This window comes from Mesocricetus auratus, unplaced genomic scaffold (assembly GCF_017639785.1).
Source record: "Mesocricetus auratus isolate SY011 unplaced genomic scaffold, BCM_Maur_2.0 Super-Scaffold_6723, whole genome shotgun sequence".
Taxonomy (NCBI): Eukaryota; Metazoa; Chordata; class Mammalia; order Rodentia; family Cricetidae; genus Mesocricetus; species Mesocricetus auratus.
In genome coordinates this window covers 12804337-12819066 of record NW_024429183.1, presented here as the reverse complement: position 1 = coordinate 12819066, position 14730 = coordinate 12804337, and the positions used below count along the sequence as shown (strand labels likewise).

The window sequence follows — 14730 nt, the reverse complement described above, 5'->3', positions numbered from 1 at the left end:
CCCTTCTTCTCAATTTCCAGTATGCCTAGAAATTCTGCCTAGCTATTGGTCATTCAGCATTATATCAAACCAATCAGAGTGACACGTCTTCACAGTGTACAAAAAGATTATTCCACAACACCACTAAGCCGTCTTTCCAGCCTCTGCTATTTGCTTTTTAAGACCAGGTCTCATGTAGGCATTGCTGGCCTTCAACTCAAAAACCTTTTGCCTCCTCTTCCTAATGACTGCCTCTATTTTTGATCTTGGAGAGGAAAACATTTAGTCTGTGCACTGTTATGCTAGCTGAAGTTTTTGTAAGTGCTGTATTCATTTGTTAGGGTTGGGTCACCATTACAAGATACTATACTTTATGCAGTTTCATTGCTGGGGGGGATGATGGGGACCAGCTTCCAGCAGCACAGGGCTCAAAGGGAAATCCACAGAGTTGATGTACTGTGACTTTTTTTTTCTTTTTTTGGTTTTTTTGAGACAGGGTTTCTCTGTGTAGTTTTGGAGGCTGTCCTGGCACTCGCTCTGTAGACCAGGCTGGCCTCGAACTCACGTACTGTGACTTTTTTATCTTGCACTAAAACAAGATTTCCTTATTTTTTATGTGTATCTGTGTGTGTGCCAGCAACAAGTTTATGTGCCCCACATGCACACCCCTGTGGAGGTCAGAGGGTGACCACCCCCTGCCACTAGAGTTAAGTGAGAAGCTTAATATTGATACTGGACACCAAACCCAGCTCCTTTGCAAGAGCAATAAAAAATGTTTTTGTATCAGCACATACTTTATTTCTCATTTGTAAGACCATACAGACAGAATCACTTGATTGTATGCTAGCCATATGTCTATCTTGTTAAGAAACTTCACAAACTATTTTTATGTCAGCAGGTTGTGGAAGCTTCATTCCCCCACATACTTTATGTTAGTCACCATCTAATAAGCATGTATACTGCATCGTTGTGCGTCCTGTATTTTCTTTTTTAAATTATTCACATCATGAACCCTGATAACACTCACTCTCTAGTCCTCCAAGGTCCACCCACACTCTTATGACTCCCCCCAAAATACAAGTCCATTTGTGTTGCCCATCTACTTACTAGAGCATAGTCAAACTTGCAGTGGCCAGCTCCTCAGAGAACACTGAGTCCTGCCCCACCTGCTCCCCTGCCAGAAGTCATCATTTGTGGAGAGCTACACTTCAGCATCATTACCACAAATTTTAAGAGTCCTCTTCGATGGCTTTCTGCATAGGCTGGTACTTTTTTGCGGGGGTAGGGGGCCATAGAAGCTGATTATGTCTCTCTTCCTCAACTGTGAGTCTACCATCGATTCCACTGCAAATTAACCTATGAGACATTTCTCCAGCTTCCACCTTACTATTTTTTAAAAGATTTATTTATTTATTGTATATACCATATTCTGCCTGCATGCCAGAAGAGAGCACCAGATCTCATTACAGATGGTTGCAAGCCACCATGTGGTTGCTGGGAATTGAACTCAGGACCTCTGGAGGTGCAATCTGTGCTCTTAACCTCTGAGCCATCTCTCCAGCCCCCCAGCTTACATTTTTAAGTGTGTGTGTGTGTGTGTGTGTGTGTGTGTGTGTGTGTGTGTGTGTGTGTTTGAGACAGGGTTTCTCTGTGTAGCCTTGGCTGTCCTGGAACTTACTTTGTAGACCACCAGGTTGGCCTCAAACTCACAGAGATCTGCCTGCCTCTGCCTTAAGAGTGCTGGGATTAAAGGTACTTACCACCATACCTGGTCCATTTTTTAACATTTAAGAAAGACTTATCTTTATTTTAATATATGTGGGTGTTTTGCTGGTATGTATGCATGCCTGTGGACCATTTGAGTGCCTAGCTTAGCTGGAGTTACAGATGGTTGTAAGCTTCCATACAGGAATTGAACCCTGTATGTCTTCTGCAAAAACAGCCACTTAGCCATCTCTCCAGCTCTAACCACCTTAGTTTTTTTTTCCACCTTAGTTTTTTTAAGTCAGGATTTCCCACTGAACTTGGATCTTATCAATTTGCCTGGGCTGGCCGGTGAGCTTCAGAAGTCTTCCTGTCTTTGTCTCCCCAGTGCCAGGATCACAGACATGCCAGCACGCCTCCCCCACCTTTTCTTTCTTTCTTTATTTAGTTTTTTCGAGACAGAGTTTCTCTGCATTGTTTTGGAGGCTGTCCTGGAACTCGCTCTGTAGACCAGGCTGGCCTTGAACTCACAGAGATCCACCTGCCTCTGCCTCCCGAGTGCTGGGATTAAAAGAGGTGTGCCACCAACACCCGGCCCCACTTTTTAGTTTTTAAAAACTGATTCTTTGAGAATTTCACACCATGCATTCCAACCCTATGAGTTGTGGGGATTAAACTCTCATTCTCAAATTGCACAGCAAGCACTTTCCAGACTGGACCCTCTTCTCAGTCTCTCTCTTGGTGCAGCTGGCAGCAGTCGAGCACACCTTTAATGCCAGCATTTGGGAAATAGAGGCAGGTGCAGCCTGGTCTGCAGAGCAAGTTCCAGGACAGCAAGGGTTACACAGAGAAATCCTGTCTCAAAAAACAAAATAAAACAAAAACAGGGCTGGAGAGATAGCTCAGAGGTTAAGAGAACTGACTGCTCTTCCAGAGGTCCTGAGTCCAATTCCCAGCAACCACATGGCAGCTCACAACCATCTACAATTCAATCTGGTGCCCTCTTCCGGTATGTAGGCAGAACACTGTATATGTAATAAATAAACAAATCTTTTAAAAACAACAACAACAAAAAAGCCATGTATAGCTAGTGGGACATTCTGTAACCCAATACTTGTCACTTGGGAAATAGAAACAGGAGGATCAGAAATTTAAAGTCCTCCAACATGAGCTACATGAGACCCTGTCTCCATGAAACATAAAAAAATTAATTAATTGTGCCGGGCGTTGGTGGTGCACGCCTTTAATCCCAGCACTTGGGAGGCAGAGGCAGGCGGATCTCTGTGAGTTCGAGGCCAGCCTGGTCTACAGAGCTAGTTCCAGGACAGTTTCCAAAGCCACAGAGAAACCCTGTCTCGAAAAACCAAAAAAAAATTAATTAATTGAGAAGTAGTTCCTTAATCTCATGTGGCTATGATGCCCAGATGTTTGGTCAAATGTCAGCCTAGACACTATTAAAGGTATTCAAATGTGGTTGACACTTTAATTAATACACTTTGAGTAGGGCAGTTACCCTCCACAGGGCCTTAAGGAAAAAGACTAAGGCCTCTGGAAGATGAGACACTCTGTCCCCAGCTCTCCTTTGCACTTGAGATGACACATTCAGTTCTTCCCTGAGGGTCCAGCATGCTGACCAACCCAACAGAATCCAGGTTTGCCAGGGTATACGATTATAGGAGCCAACTCCTTAATATAAAGTATCTTGGGGCTGGAGAGATGGCTCAGAGGTTAAGAGCACTGACTGCTCTTCCAGAAGTCCTGAGTTCAATTCCCAGCACCCACATGGTGGCTCACAATCATCTGTAATGAGATCTGGTGCCCTCTTCTGACCTTCAGTCATACAAGCAGACAGAACACTGTATATATAATAGATGAAATCTTTAAAACAATAAATGTATCTCTCTCTTTCCCTCTGTAAGCCCTTTGGTTCTGTGTCTCAGGAGATCTCCAGCTAATACAGAGGCCTAGGCAACATAATCTCCAAACCACACACAAAGGGAAGGGAACACCTACATTTAGGTTCCCAGTTAGGTTCATCTCAAACCTGGCTATAGTAGGTGATACACCAGAGGTGTGTACTGGGGTACATGGTACATAGTTACTTCTAGTTTTATTTTTGGGACAGGGTCTCACTATCTAAACACCAGGCTGGACTTGAACTCACAGAGATCCATCTGCCTCTGTATCCCTAGTCCTGGGATTAAAGGTGTGAGTCACCATACCTGGCTTATTTTATTTCCATAAGTTTAAAATTTTTTGTTTTACGTGTGTGGGTGTTTTGTTGGCATGTATGTCTGTGAACCACGTGTGTATCCGCCTAATGCCTAAAGAGGCCAGAAATGGGCATCAGATGTCCTGGAACTAGAGTTACAGAAGGCTGTAAGCCACCATGTGAGTGCTAGGAATAGAACCTAGGTCCTCTAGACAGCAACCAGTGCTCTTAACCATGGAGCTATGCTTCCAGTCCCCCCCCCCTTTTTTTTGAGACAGGGTTTCTCTGTGGCTTTGAAGGCTGTCCTGGAACTAGCTCCTGTAGATCAGGCTGGTCTTGAACTCACAGAGATATGCCTGCCTCTGCCTCCCGAGTGCTGGGATTAAATGTGTGTGCCACCACCACCACTGCCCAACTCCAACCTTTACTTTTATCTTTGTGTGCATTTCTATGTGTGAATGTGAGCATTTGAATCCTATGGCATGTGTATGGAGACCAGAAAGCAACCTCCGGTGTCAATCTTTGCTTTTTTGTTTGAGACAGGGTCTCTTACTTTCAATGCTTTATATGCCAGCTGGCTGGCCCATGAGTTTCTGAGGATTCTCCAGTCTCTGCCTCCCATCTCTCTGTAAGAGTGCTGAGATGATAGAGACATGCTGCCGTGTCTGACTTATGGGAATTTGAACTTGGGTTCTTATTCTTGCACAGCAAGTATTTGATAAAGTACTGAACCATCTCCCCAACTCTCCCTCCCTCCATGTCTTTGTCTCTGGGTGTGTTAGGGTCTCACTATTTAGTCATGACTGACTTGGTATTTAATATGTAGCTGAAGGTGGCCTCAAACTTACAGCAATACCCTTGTTTTAGCCTCCCAAGTGCTTAGATTACAGGTATATATGCCTATATCGAAGTTGTGTTTTTGTTTTGTTTTTTTTACTATGAATTGAACCTAAGGCTTCATTTTTGTTAGGAAAACTCTATCAACTGAGCTATATTCCCAGTCTTCCCATCTACTTTTTCTTGTTGGGTTGTTATGTTGTTTTCCAATCTTTTGAGACGGTGTCACTGAATTTCCCAGAATGGCTTTGAAATTGCAGTCCCTGACTTAGGATGTAGCTTAGTTGTGTTTGTCAAGTATGCATGAAGCCCTGGGTGCAGTCCCAAGCACCACATAAAGGTGATGTAGTGACACGTGCCTGTAATCCCAGTAATTCTGAGGATCTTGAGGGAGGATGAGTAGTAGTTCAAGACCATCCTTCACTATAAAGCAGATTAGAAGCCAGTCTTGGCTACAAGAGACCTTGTCATCATTGACACCCCACTCAACAAGAACAAAGAAACAAAAGTAAAACAATAAAACAAAATTGCAGTCCTGCAGTAATCTCCTGAGTTTCTGGGATTACAGACGTGAACCATCAGTCCTCCTTTACCACAGCAGTCACTCTGAGTTATCTGCCTTCATAGGGAAATTTTATTGGTCTGATTTGGGATTCTAGTTAATCCTAATGGAGTTTATTCAATGTGAAGGAATTCAGGTCAGATCACTTCGATCCACGGCCCCATCGCCACCTAGTGGTCACTGTGTGAAGTCATAGGCAGAAACGAATCTCATCTAGTCTGTGAGGCAGTTACAGTTAATTCTCATTTTAAGATTGGCAAACAACCTTTTTTTTCAAGACAGGGTTTCTCTGTATACCTGGCTGTCTTAGAACTCACTTTGATCATGGAGATCCACCTGCCCTCTGTCTCCCTAGTGTTGGGATTAAAGGCATGTGCCACCACTGCCTGGCTCAGGCAAACAATTTTTAAAGAAACTTTACAACACCCAGCCACTACTTCCTATACCTACTGTATGTAATCCAGTCCCTGCTGCAAGAGGTCTCATGGTCTCAGGAGGTGCTCGAGTATATTGAAGTAACTGGAGAGGGATGCCATCTGAGCAGCTGTGGGGAAGTCATTATGCTGGGTTGAGACTTTTGGGGGGGTCACCCTTGTTCCTGGAAGTAAACCCTCAACCATGCTCTGTAAGTAAGCCAAACAAATTCACTCCTTTGCCAAGATGAACTCTGATGACATCATCCCTTTGCTCTGTCATTTGTGCCCTACCTGAGGTGATTAGACACTTGTTCACTTGTTCTCCTCAGGGAAAGTTCATGCAACAGGAAGACGAACAAATAAAGGGATATCAGGAAGCAAAACAGCGGGGGGGGGGGAGGACTTGGGAGGCAGAGGCAGTGGGTGGCTTTGATTTTGAGGCCAGCCTCATCTACATAGGGAATTTTAGAGTAGCCAGGGCTATATAGCGAGTCTCAAAGCGGGAGGTAGAGAGCTGGAGAGACGGCTCAGCAGTTAAGAGCATTTGCTGCTCAAGCAGAGGACCCAAACTTGGTTCTCAGCACTCACGTGGTAGTTCAAAACTATCCATAATTCTGGTTCTGGAGGATCCAATACCCTTCTGGGTTTTACAGGGATTAGGCACATACATACATGTAAACACTAAATCAAAAAAGCTTTTTTAAAAAGAAAGAAAAGGCTAGGCGTTGGTGGTGCATGTCTTTAATCCCAGCACTCGGGAGGCAGAGGCAGGTGGATCTCTGTGAGTTCGAGGCCAGCCTGGTCTACAGAGTGAGTTCCAGGAAAGACAGAGCTATATAGTAAGACCCTGTCTTGGAAAAAAAGGGGGGGGGGAAAGAAAGGTTCAAGTTCAGAACTTTCCCCAGCACAGCAGGGAAGGTGACAAGAGGACATCTCCATAGGCAGCTCCAAGACAGAGCCAGACCAAAGCCAAACTCAGGCCGTAGCACCTAGCATGGTCTTAGAGCCCAGTAACTGGACACGTGGTCTTTAAAGAGTTATTTGAGGTTGAATAGGTCCTGCAGTAGTAGTGCGCCCTACCCCAATATGACTGGGAATGTTGGGCATGGTAGCTCATGCTTATGATCCCAGCACTCAAAATGTAGATCAAGAGTTGAAAGCCATCCTTTTTTTTATTTTTCGAGACTGTGGCTTTGGAGGCTGTCCTGGACTAGCTCTTGTAGACCAGGCTGGTCTCGAAGGAGTTGAAAGCCATCTTTGACTATACACTAAGTTCAAGGCTAGCCTGGGCTACATGAGACCCTGGAGATAGATGGGGGTGGAGCACTACATGAAGCCATAGGGAGAAGATGGCCATCTGTAAGTCATCAGGCAGTTAGACACAGCCCTACCTAACAGATGCACACCACCCAGCAGGTGCAGCTACAATGCCCTGTGTTTTATATATGGAAGACAGGTAGTGAAAGCATGCCAGCAGCCTGTCTCTGACACGGTTCTTCTTCTTTGGATCTGATAAATAGTGCACATACCTTTCATTCCGCATCAACATGAACATGGGCTGACATGTATACAAGACAGGGTCCCATCTGTCTTTACTGTAAGTCAAGGGTAGACTGGAGTCAAGTGTGTTGACAGCAACACTAACTGGAGGAGGAGGACGGGAAGAGACTCTCTCCACAGTTAAGTCCAACACTTCACGGAGAATCAGAGTCAGTGTGCACCTTCTTTACCTTGGTTTCCAAAACCTTACACCTTAGTATCATGGGTGCAAATAGTTTTATGGGCAGGGCATCCTTTGAGATGGCAGATAACAAGTTACTACAGAAGGACATTTAAAAATGAACGTGACAAGAGTTATGGAAAAAATCTTAAATGAAATGTAGATGACTGGAAGTAATACACAATGCTAATACCACATTCATATAGGGCAGAAATGCTTAGTTACACTGTGTCCTCAGTCAGCTAGCCACTTTTTTGTTGTTTTCAAGACAGGGTCTCTCTTTGTAACTCTGGATGTCCTGGAACTCACTATGTAGATTAGGCTGGTCTTGAACTAATTCTGAGAGATCCACCTGCCTCTGCCTCCCAAGCTCTGGGATCAAAGGTGTACACCACTACTGCCCTGTTTAGTCAAATAGCCTCTTAATTCCATACCACAAGCTAACTCTACACAGAAACAGAAGTGGACTCAGGGGAAATACGCTCATAAGCACAAATAAGTTACAGGACAGTATAATAATTACAGTGGTACCCAATACATACCAAGATTTGACCAAAGAGACTGTGTGGGGTGATGGGAGCCTACAGTTCAAGATAACTTTTTCTTCTTTCTCATCCTCTTTTCCTCCCCAAGACAGGGTTTCTTTGTGTAACAATCCTAGTTGTCTTGGAAATCTCTTTGTAGACCAGACTGGCCTGGCACTCACAGAGATCTGCCTGTTTCTGCCTTTTGAGTGCTGGTATCAAAGACATGTGACACCATGCCAGGCTTTCTTTCTGGTTCTTACTAACCACAGCTACCAGAAATTTCAGAATGCAAGACATTAGAACGAACCTATGGAACGGTGCTCTGACTCCAGTTCTTAGTGTTCAGAGAACACCCTGATATGGCTTTTTAGAAACAGGTGTTAAAAATGTCTTCCTACTCTTGCAATCTCTGTATTTGACAAACAGATAAACAAGGATGCCAAATTGTGCTAGTGGTTGTAAGAAGGTACGAAGAACAAATCTTACCTTTGACAATGCAAAGAGCTTTTCGATTTAGCAATTCATAAGAGCTAATAATAATGGTTCCAGGTGGAGGAAACACCTACTGCATGTGACACAATATAGAGCATACCACCTCACTGCGTTCACTCTTCCCTGTAGATAGCTAGGTTTCTCCCAAGTTTTTATGCCTGGAAATGGTATGAGGCAGATGGCTTACAAAAAATCTCCCCAAATTGCATAAAAAAACATTATCCCCGAATCCCCGAATGCTTTTGATAGGTGAATGTCTTTTAATTTTTTTGGACAGATAGCATTAAATATGTAGCTAAAGTGAATTCATCTAGCAGGGGATTTCGAATGCCTTGAACTTTTATGTATCAGGAGAACAAGGGGTAATGTGTGGCAAGCAAGCCTAACAACCTAGCATTTGGGAGGTGGAGGCAGGAGAAATATTAGCTCAAAGTCATCTTCTGCTACATAGTTTGAATCCAGTCTAAGCTACATAAGACTTTTGTCTTTGAAAACACACACACATATACACACCAATACAAATAAACTTAAATAAATAAACTAAACAAACTAAAAAAAAAGGAGTAGGGCAGAGTTGAGTCTTTCATAGTCAGAGCTCATCTGGGCAGTCTTGTGGAAATTCAATGTCTAGTGAGTTGGGTATAAACCATGTGGAATGAATGGCTTCATGACAAGGAGATGCTGGCAACCTTGCCACTAGGGGCATAATCCCCTATTTCTCGTTCCTAGTCAGATCATCACTCAACCCAAAGCCACGCCATACACAGCTAGCAATAATGTTCAAGATTGGCATGTAGGACAAGATAGGCTTGGCCCAGAGAATGGCAACTAGAGAGCATGGCCCCAAATACAGCATTTCTGTTGCTATTGGTGCGAAGGGCATACTGGATGATGTGCCAGGCGCGGGTTGGTGGTGCTGGGAAGGTTTGGTCCTCAAGAGATCAGAGGGGCGCGTTGACATCGGTGTAAAGGCAGGTAGCGAACGCATATATTTGAGTTAGTGATGAGTTCTGTGAAGGAAAGAAAATTGGGTGATGTGACTGCCAGCCGGAGGTGATGGGCGGTAGAAGTTGTCACCGCAGCTCGAGTAAACAATGCCTCTTCCTCTGGGCAGAGACGAGCCGGGAAGGAGCAAGGAGTAAGATAGGAAGTCAGATCGGCTGATTCGGCCTCCGAGGTCCGGCCAGGCACGCAGAACAAGCTTTGTGACGAGCTCTGCCAAAGCCTGGCACAGGAAGGCTTTCAGCGACGTGCAGGATCCGAAAGGTGGCTCTGGGCTGCGGACGTATCTCAGCAGGACCGGGGCTCAGGCCTGGCGGAAGACGATCGCCCCAACTGCCCACACTAGGTTGAGGCTGTGGCCCAGCTCCGGGCTTTCCGCAGAAATGGAGCTACGGGAGAGCCAGGGACGAAACCAGAAAGCGCCTCCCGCACGCCGCCATCTTGACACGGGGGAGGCGTCGCGGGAGGGGCGGGGCCTGGCGAGACCCAAACAAGCCCACGTGCGGGCCGGTCCGTCGCGGTGACGTCACGGTGCGTTGGAGCGCGCGCCGGCCTTACCCTTGCCGCGGGGCCGTAAAGCGCGGAAGGTCGCGGGCCCGTGCAGTCCCGGAACTCACCGCTCTGCGTCCCGTCCCCTCCTCATGCCGCGTCCCCCTTCCTGGCCAGCGCAGACCCTCTTCAGCCGTTGTGCTGCCCTCCGCTTCCGCCGGGCGTCGTTGGACGCGTTGCGCCTCTTGCGGGCCCCTGAGGTAAGGAGGCGGCTACGACCTGCTAGTCCGGACGGCCTCATCGTCCCGTGAACTCCCGCGTCCTCCACGCCCCAGTCCTCCGCCTTTGGCCTCCGGCTCCCGGTTTTCCTCCTGGTCTCTGAGGCGGTGCGGTTGGGCGCCAGACTTGCGGGCAGCGGAGCTGTGCGGACTTCGGGGACCCGCGCCGGCTGCCCCGGGCCTGCGCGCGGGCTCTCCCAGGGTGGCTGGGCCTCGGGGCTGACCGCAGCTCGGGCGGGCACGCACCTGCTGTCACAGCCAGCTGTGCTCTCTACGTGTCTGCAGGCGGAATTGTTTTCCCGCCTAGAAGCGTGCTGTTCGGTTGTGCTTTACCAACTCTTGACGGAGACTATATCGGGCGGTGGGATTTCCAATGGGTGACTTGAGGGGTACTGAGGTTCGAGTCCATGGTCTTGGAGACCACTTTGAGCATTTATGCAGCCTTGCAATCTTGATGTATAGGGATGGCGTGTGATCGAGGGTCTAGTGGAAAGATAGCCTTTAAAGGGTCCGCTTTTTGGCGGCAGGCGCTTGTATCATTTTTCTTAAACTCTCTTGAGCATCCGCTGCATTTGTCGAAAAATACGACATCCTAAATCCGCAGGATTAGACTGCAGATGCAGATTCTGTTGCTAGTAAAGTTGTCCTGGTGATTCCACTGAGTTACGTGTGGGAGATGCGTCTGCATTCTACCTTCGTCCTTTGTGACCTATGCCTCATCCCTGCTACCAGAGGAAAACATCCAGGAATTGTTAAGAGATGTCACTGGTTTTGTCTTTTAAAGATAGGCTCTCACACTGTAGCCCAGGCTCACCCGGAACCTGGGACATTCGTCCTGATTCAGAATCCGGTGTGGTGGGCTTAAAAGTGGGAGCATTACTCCAGGCTAGAGCTGTCATCTTGTTGAGGTAAGAACTAGTCAGGGTTTGTTTAGACATTACTCTTACTAGTAGAGATAGTTATTTTCACGAAAGCATAAAAATTTAAAACCTCTTGACGCTTCATTACCTCCTCCTCCTCTCTCTTTCTCTGCCTTCTTCCCCCCACCCCCAGCTCCGGAGTGCTGCTTTAACATGAGTTGCCCGTTTGTATTGCATTGTTTGTTTTGTTTTGTTTTTCGAGACAGCATTTCTCTGTGGCTTTGGCGGCTGTCCTGGAACTAGCTCTTTTTTTTTTTTTTTTTGGTTTTTCGAGACAGGGTTTCTCTGTATTGTTTGGGAGGCTATCGGTCCAGCCCAGCCTCAAACTCACAGAGATCCGTCTGCCTCTGCCTCCCGAGTGCTGGGGCTAACTAAAGGCGTGCACCAACATCACCCGGCTCTTGCATTGTTTGATTTAGGCTTTCCACAACCGTGTGAGGTAGATATTTCTAGCTCATGTAACAGATAAGGAACCTGACACACAAAAACTTGCTCAGAGTCATACAGATGATGAGATGTAAGGAGATAAGGAGATTTAATACCTACATGTGCTTGTAGAGCTTGGATCCCCCGCGGATCACTGTATTACTCCTCCACTCAAATGCCTTATAGATTACTGGAGAGGATGAAAAGTTCTGTTCTGGGAGAACACAGAAGACTCCCTTATCCAAATACACTGTTACATAGGCTATGTTCTGAAGAGATACCTTTGCCCGGCAGACAAGCGGCAGAACTGTTTAGAGAAGCAATGCACACAAGACCAGGCATGCAGAAGAAAGTTAAGCCTGACTTGTTTGAGGAGTTACCAGTATGCTCCAACTTAGTGAGAGTTTGAGAGGCAAGAAGAACAGTGAGGCCAGAGATAAACCACATTGTGAAAAGTGTTGCACTTTGTTGTAAGGAGCTTTCACTTTTTCCTGCAGGGGTCAGCCTGTCATGGGAAGGTTGTGAGAAGAGCCTCGAAAGATTTCCATTGTGGAAGACAGCTCACTTACTCCTGTGTATGCATTTAGGTGTGTGGGAGAAAGGTGGTCACTAAAAGCAGAAGCTGTTAGGGGATTTGAAGAGAAGTAGATTTAGGAAATAGACTAGACAGGGAACGTCCTGAGAAATGATTGGGGAAGAGAGATGAGAAAGGGAGGAATCCAGGTGAGTCTGGATTCTAGTATGTGGAGCCACTGGGGACAGACACAGTGTAGGAAAGATGGAAAGTAAGGGAGGGGTGTTTGCATTTGGATGTGCTTGGTATTCCCTGTGGGATCAAGTGGACATAGCCATTCTGCACTTGATAAACAGATCTGAAGCTCAGGGAGTAGGATTCTTGGGTTAGGCCATGCATCATGGTGACATTTAAATCACCCAGGGGAAAGATGGGAAGGCTCAGAGTAGAAGATAGGTTCTAGCAAAGAGGTGTGAGCCAGGAACTGTAGTAGTGAAAGTGAAAACCTGTGTGCAGGTGGGAAGGAGTGATCTGTAATTAAGTGTGATGATGTGCCGGGTGCTGGTGGCACATGCCTTTAGTCCCAGCACTGGGGAGGCAGATCTCTGTGAATTCAAGGCCAGCCTAGTCTACAGAGTGAGTTTTAGGATAGGCTCCAAAGAGAAACCCTGTCTGGAAAAAACAAACAAACAGAAGTATGATGATGTGAGAGAGATATCCTCTGAAACCAGCAAATTGAGTGTTTTTGGTGAGAAAAGTGTCAGCACAGGGGCTGGAGAGATGGCTCAGTGGTTGAGAGCACTGACTGCTCTTCCAGACCTGGGTTCAATTCCTAGCACCCACATGGCATCTCACAACTGTCTGTAACTCCAAGATCTGACACTCTCACACAGACCAATGCACATAAAAAAAAACAAACAAAAAACTAGTGTCAGCACTATAATCAGACCAAAGCATGTTTTTTTTGTACAGGACGATGAAGGAGTTGGGGGTAGAATATTCTTTTTGTTTATTAATTTACTGTCAAGTGAACAATAAGTTTTTGAAAATTTCATTTCTTTATTTATTTGAGACAGGATATCGATACATAATGCTGGCTGGCCTGGAGCTTGCTATGTAGACCATGTTGGCTTAACTCTGTGCTTGGGTTAAAGGAGTGGTGCCACCATGCGCAACAAGAATGTCTCTCAAATTATTTATTTATTTATTTGGCAGAGTTACTCTGTAGCTTCCGAACCTGTCCTGGCACTCACAGAGATCTGTCTGCCTCTGCCTCTCCAGTGCTGGGATTAAAGGTATGCACCACCAGTGTTGCCGCTTTAGCCCCCAAATAACACACAAGACACTATATTAATTATGAAGCTGTTGGCCATTTGCTATGGTTTCTAATTGGCTAGCTCTGACTTAATTATTTACCCATAATTACTAATATATATTTTTAATAAGGTCTTATCTTCCTGAGAACACAGATTTGTGTCCTCTTCCCGGGAAGATCACATGGTGACAACTGTCTTCACTACATTTCCCAGAATCCTCCTAGCCTTGCTTCCCTGTTGGCCAACAGTGCTTTATTTATACCACTCAAACATACACAGAAGGACTTCCACATCATCTCCTCTTTTCTGTCTAAATAAAAGGAAAATGTTTTAACTTATCATAGTAGAATATAGAATATATAATAGAACAGTTATCAAGCAAGTACTATAGTTACAATATTTTGCCCATTAACATTTAGTAAGATTTAAAGAAAATATTTTATTATCTATCCTATCCATGTGAGTCTAAAGTCTTATATGTAGCTTATCTTTTATCATAACTAAGGAAAACTATAACTACAACTATCTATCTTCAACTCCATCAAAGACCACAGATGGATAATATATAAACACTAGAATTGACAGAGACATCTCGCTACCTGGACAGTCAACCCAAAGTTCCTCTGCAACATTGGGGCATCCATCTTCAGCCCATAAAGCCACAGTGTGTCTGGAAGACTTCTCAGCAAAGCAGGAAATTTTAAACTGTCCATCTCCATTGGCAGTTTGTCAATCATTTTTCTGTGTCCTGCAGAATGTCTGGCAGACTCTTCCATGAAGCTGGAACCCTGTAGGACTGTCCCAAGTTCAGCAGTCACTTTTCTGTGGGTCCTGCATGTCCATTTTATTTAGTAACAGTCAAGCAGTCCAGGCAAGAGCAGTTTCTTGCCCAAATGGCTAATCTTGCCATGTTGAAAGCAAAGTCCATAACGAGTTTCTTCGATGCCCATCTTCCTCTCAGATGTAGTTGGTGTGCCTGGAGAAGACATTTCTCATTGTCAAGAAAGACCCTAAACCATTTTAAATGCCATTTTCTGAAGCTCTTTGAAAGGTCTATCTATCTTATATATATATATATATATATATATATATATATGTATGTATGTATGTATGTATATATATATATATATATCTAGAAAACCTAACTAACCTAACTTTTGACTATCTATAACTGTACTATCTATAATCTGTACTTTTTTATACATTATATTTTAAAAGATCAGTATAAATACAATAATCAAGAGGAGAAATACACATATCACAAAACTGACCTTAAATTTGTATTAATAAATGAAAATCCATTACAAGACAAAGTATTCATTTCTATATCATATTC

The 14730-nt window shown here is 45.1% G+C and overlaps 1 protein-coding gene across 2 annotated transcripts in view; it reads left to right on the top strand.

Annotated features, from left to right (window-relative positions):
- Positions 1-10007: 10007 nt before the first annotated feature.
- Pdpr (pyruvate dehydrogenase phosphatase regulatory subunit) overlaps positions 10008-14730 on the top strand; it is a 46463-nt gene continuing 41740 nt past the window's right edge. The window contains exon 1 of one of the 2 annotated variants that reach the window (XM_040736809.1): positions 10008-10200. The gene's annotated coding sequence lies outside the window, so the exon portion shown is untranslated. Of the gene's footprint in view, positions 10201-10970; positions 11127-14730 lie in introns of those variants that run through there. The other variant, XM_040736816.1, reaches the window with a different exon arrangement.